This window comes from Pinus tabuliformis, chromosome 6 (genome assembly GCF_031772625.1).
Source record: "Pinus tabuliformis cultivar Carrire ecotype Pingquan chromosome 6, CPIR1, whole genome shotgun sequence".
Taxonomy (NCBI): domain Eukaryota; kingdom Viridiplantae; phylum Streptophyta; class Pinopsida; order Pinales; family Pinaceae; genus Pinus; species Pinus tabuliformis.
In genome coordinates, this window is record NC_142292.1 from 1,532,188,379 (window position 1) to 1,532,202,587 (window position 14,209).

Here is a 14,209-nt window from a genome sequence, read left to right on the forward strand (position 1 = left end):
ACTTGCTTCATGGGTTTCATGAGCAAGGGATTTTGTTTTTGAGTCAAGACTCCCTTTGAGAGTCTTTAGGGCGTATTCATATAGTCATAAAAGAGCCATTGTCATGTAAATGAAGTCATGTTACACTTTGTAAAAGGTATATATTGTCTATGTAAAGTATCCTCCAAGAACTTGTCACCAAACTGCTTCAAGTTGGGCTACAAACTATGAAGAAGATGATAGATGAAGTCAACCTAAACTCCAGCTATCAAGTCGGCCTAAAGGGCAAGAGAAGAAGAGTATATATAGCCCTACTTGGCCTCATTTGGAGACATACAATTCAGATAACCATTCGATCTAATCTTGACTAGAAAAGTGTGAAGAAGAAAGTCGAAGAGAGGGATAAAAAGGAGAGAGAAGAAGTAGAAGCTAAAGAGAAGTGTGAAGTTTCTTCTGCGACATTATCTTCTGAGTATAGAGAAGTTTCTTTTGGGCAGTGTGAAGTCTGGGCAACAAATTCTTCTGGGCAATGCGAAGTTAGAGCAGTGAAATTACTCGGGGGTAGCAAGAGAAAGGTTATTCTAAGAGATCAAAGTAGAGACTGAGCTTCTCTCTAGAAGACCTAGAGATTGAGATTCTCTAGGGAAGTTGTGAAGGTGCAATATAAGAGATAGAGACCGAGTTTCTCTAGAAGGAAAGGCAAAGGAAGGAAGAGGTAGAACATCAAGGTGGGTGACAAGGTTCTTGGGAGGATACTATAGTCAAGGGTTTGTGTCATAGTCTTGGTACTTATCAATTGAAGATCTAGAAGAAGAATTGAATTGGGTTTCCTCTCAAGAGGTGAGAGGTTTTGGCCCTAGTAAGAGAAGCCTATATAATGTGTCACTTGTCTTTGTTTAATTTTGGTAATCGCCTTGATGAAGAGAACACACTAATAAGATAACAACAAAAGGATCATAAGTTAAGAAGTAAAAACATATCGCAAGCAATTATCAAGCGGAGAAATTGTTAATATTGAATACCCTGATTTCTCAACGTCTCTTAGTGAGGGAGGTAATTCCACTGCGTGGAAGTAACCATCATCACCAACGACATTAGTATATCTAGAATCCATCACTGCAACATATTTTATTGCTTTAGAAGGAATTTTATAGAGTATTTATAATTTTTGGGAAAGAAATTTCTAATTAAATGAAAATTGAATTTAAGGTTGCAATGGAAGTGATGTGATATTTTTTTTTTTTAACAAAATCGGCTGCTGTATTAAAATCTGAAAAAAAAAAAGCGGGAACTTGAATTCCTGAGATACATGAAGAGCCAGGGTGGCTCAGAATCAGAGGAGTTACAGAAAGAAATTTTCTCCTTAGTCCTGCTTGTTCTGACTTTGAGAGAGTCTAAACTGAGATAAACTCTAACAAATTGATTCAATAAAAACTGACATTTGCATAACATTTCTAAATTATGTTAATGAGAACGGGGAGGCAATCCACATTGCGTGCCGCTGATTACAGAATGGGGCGACAGGGATCAGCAGTTGAGCTCGGGCGAAGGATGAGGTAATAGACACGTCCAGGTCACGTTGAAGCCAGGATCCTACGCGTAACAGAGACAAGAGGGATCGGTTCTGGAAAGGATGAATAGATTTAATCAGAATGAGCAGAGTAATAAATGAAATGGATCTAAGCCATATCCCAGCGCTGATAATGATCCTGTTGCAAGCCTGGAAAATCTGAAACCATTTCCACTTGATAGAGCTGTCCAAATTGATGCTGAGGGCACTGATTCGATTCATGGCAAAGGCTGTAGAGACTCCTCGACATTGCAAAGTAGACTACCCATTGTCTTGTCGCAAGCCTTGTTGGCGTGCCTGTCTGCTTGCTTGTTGAAAGAGCGGAGGATGTGATGAAACTACAGATTTCCCATTGTCTGATGCAAGAGTTGGCAGCGCTGAATGACCTTCTGTAGGAAAGCATTCGGTGATTTTTTCTTTTGAGCCATTAAACTAATTACTACCGAAGAATCTCCAAAGACTTTTGCTGATCTTATACCAAGTCTGATGAGTTGTTTTAGCCCTTGATATAGGGCCAATGCTTCTGCCTTGTTGTTGGAGATATTCCCTAAACCCCATTCATAGTAGAGGATGCAGTCCCCATTGGCATTGGAGATCAAGCCTCCTGCTCCTGCGATTCCTGGGTTTGACTTGGATGCTCCATCGAAGAAAAGGTAGAAACTGTTGCATTTTTGCAGCCAAATTGCGAACTCCTCCTCTTTGAACCTTATCTTCCAACTGTGGGTTTCCTGACTGCGTTGTTCTCTCATTATATTGCCTTTCTGAGTGCTATGGTTTTTGTCCAAGATATAGCTGATGAAGCTCCTTTATTTAACACTGTACGCAGTTGCATCAATGTTGCTATGGGTTTTGACAAAAATCGTTTCAAGGGCTAGAGTCTTTGCCTTGTTGCAGGCAAATCTTGAAGTCGAGTTCTTATCCTTAAAGATTTTTTGATTTCTAACTAGCCAGATACTCCATAACATGGTGTATGGGAGAGTGTTCCAGACCCTCTGCACTAAGTTGCTCTTCTTATTTTTCCAAGGACAGTTCTTTTTCCAATATTGTATCACTTCACCTATGGAATGCTGGGAAATCCAAGGGAAATTATCAATGGGATACAATTCTTTGCAGCAGTCAATAGCAAAAGAACAGAGTACAAAGAGGTGTTGCATAGATTCTTCCGCAGCGTAGCAGTTGGGGCAGCGAGATGGACCGTTGATACCCCTCTTTTGTAAATTCTCTGCTGTTAGGATTTTCCCTTTTAGCAAGGTCCAGATAAAAAATTTAATTTTTGGGAGAGCCTCTGACTTCCACACCATTCTCCAGTGATTCCATATTGGCATAGGGAAAGTGTTGTAGCAGATGTGCTGGTGGGTTGCTTGAATTGTGTAATCTGAGCCAGTTGGGTCCCATTGAAAGCCATCCATCTCATTCTTTTTGACGGGAGCTTTGTTGTGGAGGAGAGACTGCAGAAAGGAAAGGCTAGGATTGAGAGCAATGAGAACATCAGGGAAAGACCATCCAAGCCAGAGGTGAGATAGAGGATCCCAGCTAGAAATTTGATCTAGATAATGGATACCCTTGCTGTTAAGAAAAGAGAGAATAGGAATGGTTTCTTCATGACTATTTATTGGTTGCTGTCCCAGAATTTTATCAGCTCCAATCTTAATATTGACTCCTCCCTTGGGCACTTTGGATATATTCTGGGCAATGAACGGAATATCTTTTTGACATAAGCGCCAGTTTTTTGAAGAATCTCTATTGGGTATAGCAAAATCTAGAAATTGTTGTCTTGGGTAGTTCAAATATTTGGTTTCCAGAACCCTTTTCCACCATGTAGAAGAACCAGTGATGAGCCTGCAAACAATCTTCCCTTCGAAGGCAAGGTTTAGAAATTTGGGGGATCTAACGCTAAGACCTCCTCTGTCTTGGGTTTGAATGACTTATTTCCAACTGACTAAATTGATTTTCTTTTTATCGATTTTCCCTCCTTGCCAAAGGAAGTGACGGAGGATTACTTCCATTTTGTTATGAAAGGAAGCTGGGGCTTGATATAGAGAGAATCGATAAAGGGGGAGAGAAGAAATACCAGATTTAAGGAGGATGAGACGGCTTGCTGGGTTGAGCCAAACTGAACCCCATTGCTGCACTTTCTGCTTCACCTTGTCAATGATGATATCCCAAGTTCCTGCCTTCAGAGGTCCTAGGCTCACAGGCATGCCCAAATAGGAGAAATGCGTCCACTCGAGGTTGCAAGGGACTCCAAAAATATTTGCGATATTATGGATGACCTGATTTGTTGCATTCCATCCAAATATACAACTTTTTAACTGATTAACCAAACCTCCTGAGCACCCCATAAATTTGTTGAGAAGAGTCTTGAACCTCCTTGCTACAGTGGTGGAGGCTCCACCAATTAGCAAGGTGTCATCAGTGAACTGAGAGTGATTGATATTCTTGAATCCATTCCCAAATTTGATTCTAGTGATGAGGCCCACTCTTCTGTTGTAGTCTAGAGCTTGACTAAAGGATTTAGCCATAAGGATAAATAGATACGGGGAAAGGGGGAAACCCTGTCTGAGACCCCGCGAGGACTGAAAGGCTTCACCCGGTCTACCATTAACCAAGGGGGAAATCCAAGGCCCAGAGATGCAAGCAGTGATGAGGCTAATGAAGGGCAACTCAAAACCCATCTTTTTTAAAACAACTATAAGGAAAGAGTGCCTAACTCTGTAAAAGGCGTTGGCAAGGTCAAGTTTAAGGATAAACCCTTTCTCCTTCCTAGAGAGACTCAAGTGAATGGCTTCTTGAACTAAAAAAATGGAGTCAGTAATTTTTCTGTTGGAAAGAATCCTCCTTGGTTGTCCGAAATCAAAGAGGGGAGGAGGGGTTTGAGACGAGAGGCAAGGATTTTAGACAAAATTTTGTAGGAGGAGTTGCAGAGGGAAATGGGTCTAAACCGAGAAAAAGAAGTGGGCCTGTTTTCTTTAGGGATGAGAGCCAGAAAAGTGGCATTCGTATATCCTCCTATTTTACCCTTTCTCTGAATCCATCTGATCAAATTAGTCAAGTCCTTTTTTATTAAACCCCAAAAAGCCCTATAGAAACAAATGGGGAATCCATCAGGCCTGGGAGCCTTATCAGGATTCATAGTCCAGATCGTTCTTCTGATTTCCTCCTCTTCAATTTCCTTTATCAGGCTGTCGTTCATTTCTTTGGTGATTCCCTTGGGCAAGTATTGAAGAAAATCGGCATAATCCTCTTCTCCTTTCGTTTCTGTTAGAAGTTATCTGTAATATTCAGTGGCAGCTCTTCTGATGGCCTCTTGGGTGTTTTGTTGGTTGCCTTCATTGTCCAAAATTGAGCTAACATTGTTCCTGATTTTTCGTGCCGTGGCCTGTTTGTGAAAAAAAGTTGTATTTTTGTCACCGCCTTGCAGCCAGAGCTGCCTTGACTTTAGTCTCCATTTTAACTCTTCTTCTCTGTTTATGTGACTCAGCTGTGCGTAGAGTACGCCTTCTTGCTCCTTATTCTGTTGAGAGAGGCCATGAACCTCTATCGTTCTTTGGATGCATTCAAGTTCATTTTTAATTTTCTTTTTGGTCTCTTTAGGTTCTTTGTAATTGGCTCGTGCCCACTCTTTGATGACCCGTTTGGTTCTTCTTAGTTTAGTTTCCCAAATGAAACCTGGTGAGCCTTCAACGTGCTGGTTCCAGGATCCCTGAACAATTTCTCTGACAGCCGGATCCCAACTCCAGAGAGGACTGTATTTAAACGGAATTGGCCCAAGAGGGCAGTGAGTTTCCAGCATGAGTATTATGGGGTAATGATCAGAGGCTGAGGTGGATAAAATGCTAGCGTACCCCACAGAAAAGGAGGAGAGGAACGATACATTAATTAAGAACTTGTCCAGCCTTTCCATTATGTTGCCAATGCCAAGCTTGCGGTTGCTCCAGGTGTACCTGCGATTTTTTGGTACAACGTCCACAAATTCATGGTCTCGAATGATAGCTTCCAAACGACCTCTGAAGGGGTTAGGCGAAAAGCAACCTCCCCTTTTTTCATTGGCATGTAAGATCAGATTAAAATTGCCTGCCACTATAATATTTGAAGTTGTTTCACCATCGATGCTAGCCTTCAAATCATCCCAGCAACTTTCCTTTTCTCTGTAATGGTTGGGGGCGTAAACATTATAGATAATTGCAGTTTGATTATCTATTTTATTATCTAGAACCGTTTTGATCCAATGCTGATGTAGATTTATTGATGTGCAGTTCCATTTTCTATGATCCCAAAGGGTGGCAATTCCTTCGGAAGCTCCTCTTAAGTCACTGGTACAGCCTTTGTATTGTTTCTGCTGATCTATTATTCCTCTTATTTCTTGCTGCTCTAGCTTTGTCTCCTGAATCAAAATAATTTCTGGCTTTTCACTGTGTATAAGTTCTCTGAGGGCTAAAACTTTGGAGGGGTGCCCTAGACCCCTGTTGTTCCAAGACATAATTTTCATCATTGGGTGTTTGGTTTATGGAGAGGTGCTCGCCTCTCTTAAGTTGTCTCCTTCTCATGTTGCCCCAGGATGAAAGCTTCTATAGGAGTTTGAGTGCCCATGGCTATGTCTTTCTGAGCGTTCTCGTCTCTATGCTGCATGGTTGATTTTCTACCAGGACCTGATTTCTTGTAAGAGTCGCAAGAGGATCCATGGTCTTTAGACGAGCTTCTTGTAAGCAAGAGGGGGATCGAGAGAAGCCTACGAAGGGATGATTAGGTGGGGAGAAGGATCTGAAGGTTTAGAGGGGATTGAGGGGAGCAGAGAGGGATCCTTGGGAGGAGGATCGAGGGAAGATAAAACAAAAAAAGGGTTAGAAGAGGAAGGGAGGGGCGGATTAGGAGGGGGTTGGGCAGAAAGGGGAGGGGAGGATGAGGAGGGACGAAGAGCAGAGGGAATAGGAGGGTCAGTTTCCAGAGGAGCTTTGGATGTCGGGGCAGACTTCTTCTTTTTGACAGGTTCCCATTGGCCTTCTTGATCACCGCTCTCTGCATCAACAAGTTTAGAACATCGATTGGCAAAATGGCCGTATTCATGACATACCTTGCATTTAAAAGGAATATGCTCGTAATCGAGCTGCTGGATATGGCTCCACTCGTCCACTTTCAGTTTTATCGCTTCGGGGAGTCCTTTGCCAAGATCCACTTTGACACAAATCCTCGCACAGGCCTGCATGTTCTCTTTCGGTTCGCTACGATCGATGTATTTGCCTACTGCATTCCCGATGGCTCGTACAGATTCATCTCCCCAGCAGTGGAGTGGGAGATGGGGAAGACGAACCCAAACCGGAACAGCACTGGGGACGTCCAGTTCAGGGTCAAAATCTGGAGTCCATTTGTTGAGGTACAGGCCCCTGGAGTCCATGAAATAGGGCCCATTTCTGAAAATTAAATCCTTATCCTCTTTAGATTCGAAGTGGAATGTGAAGTATCCTTTCCCACAAAACCTTATGGAGATCTTCCCTTGAATTTTATCAGTCCAATTTCTTTCAACCCATCTTTGAACGGTTCTAGGAGAAGGCCAGAGGCCTGTGAATTGACCTATGAGGCCTTTTTCAGCCAGAGACAGAGCGGCCATGCGGGGCAAGACTGGGGGTAACTAAACCTCTTAGAGCCCATCCAACTTCTTCACAAATTTTGAGAGGGCAGGCCTGGGGCGTTGTGGAGGAAGCGATTTCACCAGGGCTGAGAAAGCGCTTTGTGGATCCATCCCTTTCGAAGGAGGATCCGTAGGGTCCATGGCTGGGGTCGAGGCCCAGGCAGCCGTAAGCAAATCGCAGAGAGTTCAGAGGTGGGCGCGTGCGGGAGCCACAACGATATCTTGATGCATAAATTTTGGAAGTGATGTGATATTATACATAAGAGAAACTATATATATATATATATATATATATATATATATATATATATATATATATATATATATATATATAATTAATTTAATTTGAATGAATGGTATATATATTTTTTAAATATTAGTTTAATATTTGTCAAAATTGAATTCCACTTCATGATAGATTAAAAAAAGAGAGTTTTAATTGAATTTAATTACAAATCAATTTAAATAACTTAATAGGTTCTTTGAAAAAGAAAAAGTTTTTTTTTTTTTTTTTTTTTTTTTTAATGCAATATATTTAAACTCAATAAAAAAGAATTTGTTATATATTTTGTGAAAATAAATAAATAATAAACTATATTTATAGTCTCATATAAATATTATATATTTAAAGAAAAACCATTAAGTTACAAAGGCTCATAAGCCTAACTCTAACTTAGAAGATTTATCATGGCAAATGAATAGCATATTCATGGTTTTCTAAAGTCATTTTATGTTATTCTATAGTCTTTACTTATTATTCCACTAAAGTCTTTGTTTTCTTAAGCATCAAACATGATTATTGGATGAAATTTTTGCTCATCTTTAACTTTATGTATGACATTTAGCAGTGTGTCTCTTTACAAAGTGGAAAAACAAGTGTGTGACTGAACTTTATTTAGGCCCCATTCATCCACTTGGACATGAGCACATTGACATTTCATCTTTAAACTTTCTACTTTCTAAAAAGTTAAATTAACATAATGAAAATGAGCTAAGGAAATTATGCCTTTTTGGGTATTTAAAACTAGTGTAACTCAATATTAGTTCCAGCTCTATCAAATGTCAAGAAGGATCAAATATGTGGAAGCGAAAACCATTTTAAGGTAGCAAAACTTAAGGCTTTCATGTTGAAGTTTGTATCTTGGGCGGGTACTTCCTCACATGCCTAAGTATCTAGGCATATGAAAGTCGCCTAATTGACCTTTAACATTAGCAATTACTTTAAGTATTAAAGTAATCAACTTTTATAAAAAAGGTGATTTAATCTAATGAAATTCAAAGGTTATTTGCATTAGTGAATTGTATTAATCTCAACCATCGATCTCAAATGATGTTGAAATCTAATCTCAACTATCAATCATTTTGGAGACTAGGGTTGTGGATTCAATCAATGACTCAAACTTATAAAAGGAAGGATAGGCTAAGGGGGAACACACACATATTGAGCACAAGACATGGTGAGAATGATATATTAGTGATTGGGTAGAGAAATAATTCCATTCAAGTGTGCAAGGTTCAAGGAAGAGTGCAAGGGGTACCAAGGCAAGGATTCATATCATCCAACATATCAAAGGTCAGAACAAGGGTTCTGTTAGCGCTTGAAATTTCACCTCAGGCTGAGAAAGGTAAACCTCAAGGCAACATCAAACCACTTAGCCTCGTAGCTAGCCCTACGGGGCAGGAGAGGGCTCTCTCCGGTCTATCTCGATAAAGATCTTCAATGGGCGAGATAACCAATAGGGTAACACTGATTTTAGGCTAGTAAACTGATCAAAAGGGTTGATTTGGGATTTTTAGGGTTTTTGGTGGAAAATTGGGGAAATAGCAATTTTAGGTGTGGGGATTGGACACAGTTTTCGCAGGGGTTCTTTGGGGCGAGGTAGGAAACAGTATTGATGCCTTTAATAGAGATGGATGGATGAGAATGACCAGTGAGGAGTTAAAGAGAGCAAGCAATAACCTTGAATTCCCTTTAAACAGTCGAAAACATTGATATTAAGCAAACTTAAAAGCAGAGCATGACAGTCATGAGTTCTACTTTAACACTTCATTTGCCTAATGTGCAGAAGGAAAAGTAAGGAAATGATTCACATAACACACTTACAAGTACAAAGAGAAACACACCATCAATACATGTGACCACAAGAATCCCAAAAAGGACTGCAAAACCCTGGTCTTCCTTTGCCAAAAATTGCAGAGATACAGTGAGTAATACAATAAGAGCTTCTCCCTCAAGAGTCCAACCTTCCAACCATGAAAATGATTGAGAAAATACATAATATAGACCATGCCAACCCATTCCCTAGCCTCTAGGGGTCGAGCTCATCCTTCTAGGAGCTGTTTCAACCAATTCTAAATTGAGCACTAAAATCTAGGCAGTCAAAACAACTTGCCTCTATAAACTAGGAAACCAATTCATTCATTTAATTTTCACCTATCTCATGAATGAATCTTCCAGAAGAGATACATAAGTGTAAAAGTGTCATAAATTTACATCATTTACAACAAGAAGGATAAAAATCAACTCCAAAAAGTCAAACACAGTCAAAACTGCGTTTTGCTGAGCTGTAGGCTGAAATCCTGAGCAATTTGCCTGATGGGTCGCGCGCCTTTGAGAGCACTTTTGGGGCACTTTCAGGTGTCCAAATGAGGCAAGAGTAGGCTTGTTGGAAAGGTTTGTGAGTCTACTTTCCAACCCAACTGGAATTTCTGAATTTGGTTGTCATTTACCCCTCCAAAATTGCAATCTCCCAAGACTGCTTTCTGTGTGTCAAAAATGTGGCAAAAAGTCATTTTTTGCTTGTTTTTTGACTTTCTGGAGGCCCAAAACTTCATAAAATCTCTTGGCAATGGGTGAGCATGTGTAACTTTTCATGAAAAATCCAGAAATGCTGAGTTTTCCCGGAACGGAGTAGCCAAATGAAAGGGTCGCGCGGGGGGTGAGACTCGTTGAGGGGACAAAACTTGTTTTTTGCCTGAAAAAACCAAAAATGACCCAAAATGCTCAAAATTTCTTGGAATTTGTGCTGGGGCTGAGCTATTTAGTGCCATGCTCCTTCAAGGAAGCCTCGGCCAAGATGTGGAGGGGGTCGGACCTTTTTCTTCGTTTTTGTGCTTTGGCCAACCGCCTTTGGAGCACTTTCATCTTCGCCTTGCACACGTGTATCCGTGCCCAATAATGATTCTTCATGTTTCTAAGCAATTTCTTATCTTGGTTGGCCTTGGCCAACAGCCTCTCCAAATGAGCATTGAGCCGGATAAGCATAGACGAGGCCTCCTCTGTACCTCAAACTCTGAAGCTGACGCATGGTCATCACTTTGCACATAATTGGTTTCGGTTTCTGACATTGTTTTAGGAGCAAAGTGGCTGAAATATACTGCTGTTTCTGCTTTGTAAACTGCTGATTAGAATGCTGTTTTAAGGGGACAAGGAGCACGAGGGAAATGTTAGGGGAGGGATACTTTAAAGGGAAAACGTGAATAATAATAAAACAGGGAGTTTAGGGGAAGAATTATTGCATATACATCATTATACAATTTGATTTACAAGGATATTATGAGAGGTAGGGTTAGGGTGTAATTTTTTGATTTCTTGGGAAGAGGGGTAGGGTTTAGGGCTCTTCACATATTTGGAAGGGAAATTTACATAGAATGATAAGGAATATGAAATGGGAGATAAAAAAAATGAGAACAATGGGATACCTCAAAATAGCATAATAAACCCTAGCAATTTTTACAACTTCAAGCCAAAGCATAATAGAGACTTCTACTTGCAAATGGAGACCTTTACAAATATAATCATGACCTTCTTGAACTGTAACAAGCAATATTTTTTTAAGATGGAGGGCCTACCTTGCACAATTTAGCAATTTGTGGCTCCTTGGCAAATTTGTTGGCGGTTTTGCAGAGAGAGCGCTGATGGGTCGCGCGCCTCACCCAACGGGTCGCGCGCCTCTGACGGGTCGCGCGCGTTGTAAATTAACACTGGCGGAGGGTGCCTGACGGGTCGCGCGCCTCTGACGGGTCGCGCGCCTGGTTCGACGGGTCGCGCGCCTGGTTCGACGGGTCGCGCGCCTTCCCAACTCACAAACTTCACTCAAACTCTCTTGCAATCAGTTGCTCTATCACTTGGATGCATAATGAGGCTTGATAGAGGGAGATTAGGGCTTTTATAGCCTTGTTTGAATTAATTTCATATCATAACCCACTTTATAATGTTTTTTCCATGACACTTTATAAACTTGACTTTTTTGGTTTCCTTTTGTCCTGAAATTAATTGATTTGATGCTTTTCTTTGATAATTTTTGCAGGGATAGCATCTGAGGGATCTTGGCAAGGGAGCCAGGGTTACATGCTGTCCTTTGAAGCCCTTTGAATTTTTACAAATTTTACAAAATTTTGAGAAATAACCTTGGCTTTAAAAACAGGGTTTTTAAATCCAAGGTGAAAATTAACTGTACAAGATAGAATCTTTCGAAGAAACACTTTGAAAATCATCCCTCTGGCTTGCTGGGCACCTATTGAGCTTCAAAAACATGACCTTGAAGACAAACTTGACCAAAACCCTAGACCTAGAATTTTGCTCTCAAGACAAGACAAGTAACTTTGAAAAAGTTTAATGACTGAAACAACTTGATCCAGTAGTGCCAAGAGGGGAATAAAGACACCAGCTCCTCCATCAGGGTTATGGCATGCCTAATGGAATGCAATAAGATGACACTGATGAGACACCTACTTATGCAAATGCAAAGAGCTTTGATCGCTGGTGGAGGGCTACTAGACCGACTCTAACAGGTTCGATCAGCTATATCTAGTTCCATGATTATTGATCTCAAATGGATCATTATATTGGTTGTGATCCATATCAATTCTTTCGGAATGGAAAAATGGTAGGAATTAGCTCACAGGACCATTTTTACCAGTAGCACTGAGTTCAGAAAATTGGGGTTTGAAAACTTCCAAGGACATTTTAAGGCATTAAGCAACATTTTTTGGAGGTAAACTTTGTTGATTCATTGTAGCACATTCTTTTCATATTCTACACACAATGGCCTTTCCAACAACACAAGAACTGCCTCAATCAGAGTCTGCATGCAAAAGTTATGTCACTCAAAAGTTTTCCTTCCTGTTTTCACCACAATAATTCGAGAGGATACCACGCCAACTCTCATTAGTAATGGAGAAAAGGCCTAGCCACATGATCATGATGAAGAAGAATATAGGAGAGTCCATATTGTAACTCTGGTTAAGAGTTAATTGAGTCAAAACTAACCACTAGTAGGCTACCGGGTTGCATTATAACTGGGCCACTAGGAGGAAATGAGGTTCCATTTTTTTCAAGTGCTTTGTTCCATAAAAGAGCAAAGTAGTTGAGGGGGATAGGGAGATAGCACACAAAGAGGATTTTTCATTATAGTATCCCAACCCTTTCAGTCCATGTACCTTGAACACATCTGGTGGGTCCTCTTGTCTCCTAATCTATAGCTCCTCAAATTTCCTCTATCAATGAACACGGCTCCTTTAGGTCACTAATCTTTGGCCCAATGGGATCTACCCTCTAGCTAGTCTTTAGTCCATCAAAGATCCCAAAAAATAGGGTCATCAATGTTCTGCCTGCTTTTGCCACTCTACTGCTCCATTGATGGCCAGACTTAGGGCTAGGAGACTGCCATCTTACCACTGAAGTTTCCCTCCTACAACTCATTGATCTAGGGCTTGGAATCTAGCCCACTTAGTTTCCCTTTCTTCCTTCAAGGATAAACCTTTAGGGCTTTAAGATATCTGCCCTATAACAATCATGTTGTCCTTAATAAGGGACTATACTTAGGGCTTGAATCAAGCCACTACAGTCCTCCAACATTCTGCTCTTTGGATGCTCCATAAATCTTCCCAACCATGGTTAATTCGTTGACTAATCTAGAGCTTATAAATTTTCCCTCTTATCATTCCTCTAACTATCACATAGTTGACTAAACTAGGGCTTCTTCATGTTTCAACCTAATAGTGATTTGAGTGCTCTCAAAATCAATTTTCTTGAGAACCAATTTATTTGTTGTCCAAACCTATGAATAGATCTCCAAAATCCTCCATTAATATGCCCTCTCTAGCCTTCCTTCCTCCATGTCAATAGTTGTCCATACTTCTATCCAACTTATATTTACTTATGTGCATGCGTTAGGGTACTCACAACCCTCTTTGGGAGATGTTCACGCCTAGAAACCCCTACACAATTAACTCAGGTTTGCGTCCCTCATTACAGGGATAAACACATGTGTCAACACCATAACTAGTGTCTTGACCCTTCCATTCATGTGAAGATTTGAGTGAGTTGTTTAGCCTCTTGGAAAAACTAAACCCGGAGAAACATATACTTAGGATGAATCCCTAGCTAGGGCTCAAACAATTTATGTCCTTAAACACTTAGGACTGACTGTCTCCTAGAAATTTTTCTCCACAGAAACAAGCCCTCAACCATGTTTCATATATCTTTACAACTTAGAAGGGATTTGTTGTATTTTGTTCATAATTGAGGTTAGATCTGACCTTCTTTTAGGTTTTTGTCTCTCCTAAAAAGCCTTTCACAAACCTAGGACCATGCAACCTTACTTGGCAAGTGACCTGAGGCCTGAACTAGCCTCCTTTTAGGCTCATCTTTCTGCCAAAATACTTGGAACAAAAACAATTAGCAAGGGATGATTCTCGGCCCTCCTTTTCCCTTCAACGCTGACTTGAAACAAGATAAATAACCTTAGGGATTTAATTCAGATCTTGTCCTCCCTTTCCGAGCTTAACTTCTCCTTTAATCTTAACCTTCTTCCTAAGATATATTGATCCCTTCTTGACTTGATTTTTCCTTAAGAATATGCTTCTTGTATGGTGAACTTGGCCTCAAGGCAAACCCTCCTCGACCTTCTAGCTCAACCTCTTCTTGGCCACATATCGACTAAACTCTTTGATCAAATGAGCTCCCTCTCACTTGATTGCTCTATCCTTTCCTTAAGCCTCTTTAAATAGATTTTCCTTAGGCCTCTTAG